Here is a 4805-nt window from a genome sequence, read left to right on the forward strand (position 1 = left end):
AGAGTGGTTTAAGTTGTGTCCTGGGCTGGAAACTACATTGGACAAGTGGAATTCATAGTTAAGGGTGAACAAGTATAAACAGCATGGACACTTTTAAGACAGCTTTATTAAGGGATGAAATAAGACAAAATTGGAGGCTACATCTGGTGAAGGAAAGACTTCATTTTTTTTTTTTTTTTAACACTTGAACATATGTTTCTTATTTCTTGGTTCCTTCATTTTCTTGTCAACATATAAGGGTGCTTTGGGGTATATGTTTTGGATATCAGACTTTTTCAAGAATAATTTTTTTCAAGTATAATTTTATCGACTTGCTATTTTTATCAAATAAAATATTTTTAGTATAAAGTCTGATAAGATTCTAGTTTCTTTGTTAGCCTTTAGCTTTAGAATTTGGTTTAGGATGTACCTTTCACTCACAGTTCTTGTATTTTTTTTTTAAGATTTTATTTATTTGACAGAAAGAGATAGCAAGAGGGGGAACGCACACAGGGAGAGTGGAAGAAGAAGAGACAGGCTTCCCCGCTGGGCAGGGAGCCTGTTGTGGGGCTCTATCCCAGGACCCTGGGATCATGACCTGAGCCGAAGGCAGACACTCAAAGACTGAGCCACCCAGGCACCCCAGTTCATGTATTCTTGTTAGATTTTCTATAATACAGAAATATGGAGGTGTTTTTTTGTTAATCTGTATCTCCATAATTTGTAAATGGGAATTTCAAAATTCACAAATAAAGCTGGGAACCTGAGACATTAAAAATTTTTTTTCCTATGGGTTTCTTTACTTTACATTTAAATATTCAATATTTCTGATATATAGTTTTGTGCTTAAGACAAGTTAGTGATACCTTCAGAGTCTGAAAATTCTTATTCAACTTTCCACCTCAATTGCTTTCTTCAAGGCCTAATTTTATAATGGTTACTGGAAAGCTCACTTTCAGCAGCCTTCCTTGAAGCCAGAAGAATCAAATTCTGACCAAAACCCCCCAGATCTATCTTAAGAAGACACAACTTGTTTTTACAAAAATAGCAAAAGCTAGCTAAGGGAAAGCCCTTTTTCCTTTTCTTGTGTGGATGACTAGAATGGTAGTAGCCATTTTGCGATCACAGGGGTAATTGTTTAAAGTTCCTCAGAGAACCTGGAAGAACAGAAAGCTAGCAGGAGACTCTTATGACATCCTATAGCATCTATCTCAGTCTATGCTACTGACTCGTAGACTTATTAGTATGTGAGCTGGGCCAGCACATACATGTGAATTGTTTTCTGTTGCTTAGGTCCAAAACACCCTGATACAGGGTGCAACTCTTTTCTTCCATATACATTAGCCTGTTGTCATAACGGTATAATTACTTTTCCCTTTCCTAATGAATAAAGTAAAGTAAAATACCCTTAACCTAAATCATTCTCTTAAATAAATTATAATCTATTTTAGGAATCTTTTTCTAAATTTTCCCTTCCATTTCCAGCCTATTACTGTATCAATTTGATTTCTGTTGCTTTATAGTTTGTTTAATATGCCAGATATGCAAGTTTACACATAATCTTTTTAAAAAAAAAACATTTCTGGGCTCCTTTTGGACATTTTTTATATGTAAATTATCTTACAACAATAAAAATAACCCATTTGGTTGTAGATCAATTTGGAATTACATTAAAATAATGTCAGGTTTGGGAGCCCTGATATTTATAATTTTATGATATTAGAATTGGCTTTTACAAGGTGAACATTAGGTTTTAGAACTCAAGAATGTTCTCTTTACGTTTAACTTTTTTCTTATATTCTTGGTTCTTTGAAATAAATTTTTTGCCTATTTGATGTAAATTTTAGGTCTTCCTTGTCAAATTCAACAGTTCATTTTCTAAATCAAAATTATACAATTTCCCTTGTAAAATGTTCATTCCATTAGTAAATATAAATTATTAAAAATGTGTTTGACAAATTTTATTGAAATTTCTTTTTGGTTTTAGAGATTTTATTTATTTGAGAGAGAAAGTCTGAGCAGGGGGAGGGGCAGAGGGAGAAACAGGCTCCCACTGAACAGGGAACCCGATACAGGCCTAGATCCCAACTCTGGGATCATGAACTGAGCCAAAAGCAGATGCTTAATTGACTGACCCACCTAAGCGCCCCTCTACTGAATTTTCTACATACACTCTGATATGGTCAATCCAAAGCTATTTATTTCTGATATGTGAGAGATATTTTTACCTTAGTGTTCTCACTGCACATTCCAGTATAATGTTGAATAACAATGTTATAGCATGTTTATTTAGCTCTTAATTTCAATAGAAATTAACGTTAGATTTTTAGAGTAATTTCTTTTAGTTGCTTTTAAGTACGTCATTATCTAAGCTATACTTATGGCTAGGTAATGGAAGATTTTATTTTAGATATATTTTAGAATAACAAACAGGCTGAATTTTGTTAAATTATTTTCAAATCTGATAAGAATGCATAAATGTTACTCATTTTTTTCAATGTTGTAAGAGTAAAATGACATGCATGCAAAATTTGGGAGACATTAAAAGATCAAGTTAATACTACTTATAATTGCATGTCAACAAATTCAAAACACTAAAAGACATAACTGATTTTCTTGTAAAAATGTGAATTACCATAATGTTGGCCTAGAACAAATGCCAAGTTTTAAAAATGCCATGGTCTTACTAGAGAACATAAAAATCATTAAAGATCTCCATGTAACCAAAAAAAAAAAAAAAAAGAGAGAGAAAGAGAAAGAAAAAAAACCCTAGAATCAGGGAGATCATAGGAGTTCATCTCATTTTAAAAAACATATTTTCATTATAGGAAAAAAAATGGAAAGATTTTAATCATTTTACAAAGCCATTTAATACCAGAATCTGGTAAGATTGCCCAATAAATTAGTAATCAAATATTACTATAAAATTAGAAAAATCACAATCCTAACAAAGAGAATGTAGCAAAATGTTATCTATTAATATAGAAGAATTATTCTAGAAAGAAAAGAATTTAATCTCCAGAATACTAACATAATTCTTTATAAATACAAATTAAACAATCATTTTTTATGGTGACTAACATAACAAAAAATAAACAATTGTGTGTAGATTCCTATTAATAAATACTCATGTAATCGTATGTAGATTTATGTTAATAAATACCCATGAGTCTTACTAAGTTACATCATCAGAGACTTACCTTCTCATCAGACTGACTATCTTATAAAGATATGCCAATAGTTAGAAAATACGTGTGGTAACTTGTGGATCAGTGCAAATATTTCTTTCAGTTGAGAATGTCGCAAAAATGAATAATTAGTGAACTTGAGGCCATTTGAAGGTGCAAGATATGTTTTCAGTAACAGTTATAACAATTCCAAAAGCGGGATATATTTTCGTTTAAAACAGCAGAGAGTTGTGCCTGGGCAGTTCAGTTGGTTGGGAGCTGGACTCTTGATTTTGGCTCAGGTCATGATATTGAGGTCTTGAGATGGAGTACCACATCTGGCTTTGTGCTGGGCATGGAGCCTGCTAAAGATTCTCTCTCTCTCTCTCCCCTTTCCCATATTTCTCTGTCTCTGTCTCTCTCTCTCTCTCCTAAATAAAGCAAGGAAGGAAGGAGGGAAGGCAGCAAGTAAGCAAAGACTAGGAGCTTGAGTGCCAGGATTTGAAATCCAGTTTCTTCATTTACAAGCCTTGTGAACCTGGACAAATTTCTCAACCTGTCTCAGTTTCTCCATATAAAAAATAATACAGTTCCCATCTCATTGGGTCATTTACCAGAGTTACATGATTTAATGTATTTAAAGATCTAGAACTGTGACAGGCTCCTATCCAAAAGGTATTATCTTTTTTACCACTAACACCATCACTGCTACTACCACTAAACCAGTGATTCTGATTTTCAATCAAGTTTGGGTACCTTGATATACAGAAAGAACAGTCAGAAACTAGCATAATGAATAATATATCCCTTAAAACATACAACTTTCTAATTTTCTAAAATTTTTCCATAGTAAAGAATGGATCTAGAAAATTATATCTTGCAAATAAACAAAAAAAATTGGAAGTAATAAGTGATTAAACATATAACCTATTTATTTTAATTAAATGTCTTGCTGGCATCCAAATCTATAAATCTGATGCTACAAAAACTGGTCATTTTTGGATATCCTGCAAACATTGAACTTCTGAATCCTGCATTAGTCTCTCACATATTGTATTTACCCACAAGGCTTGGACTGCAATAGCCCAACAGATTTCACTTTCATTTGCTCTTCATGAAAAAATGTCCACATAAAGGTGTACACACCTTTGATTTTAAATTGAATAATTGAATTAGTTTCACTATGATTTGTAATTTTACAACCTTTTTAAGTGCCAAATAATACTGAATATCCTTAGGGTCACTACAATAATAAACATTAAATAAGAATAGCTGCTTGAACATGGGGAGACTGTGTTTCAGGAACTAAGAAATTTCTAGAATCTTGAAGTCAAAAGAGGTTTGTATGTTTTTTTAAAGATTTTATTTATTTTAGAGTGTAAGGGGGTAGCGGCAGAGGAGGAGGGTGAGGGAAAGAATGTCAAGCAGACTTCATGCTGATTGTGGAGCCTGCTGCAAAGCGCAGTCTCAAAACCCTGATATGACCTGAGCCAAAGGCATAGTTGAATGTTCAACCAAGACAATCAGGTGTCCCAAAAGAGATTTGTATCCTATGCAATCTAGGAATTGGTTTTAGAGAACAACCAATCTCTACATCTAGACTCTCTTCCTCTAGGATACTAAATTGACCATCACTCAACATATTCAAGACAAGTTTAA

Source organism: Mustela lutreola, chromosome 6 (genome assembly GCF_030435805.1).
Source record: "Mustela lutreola isolate mMusLut2 chromosome 6, mMusLut2.pri, whole genome shotgun sequence".
NCBI classification, from domain to species: Eukaryota; Metazoa; Chordata; class Mammalia; order Carnivora; family Mustelidae; genus Mustela; species Mustela lutreola.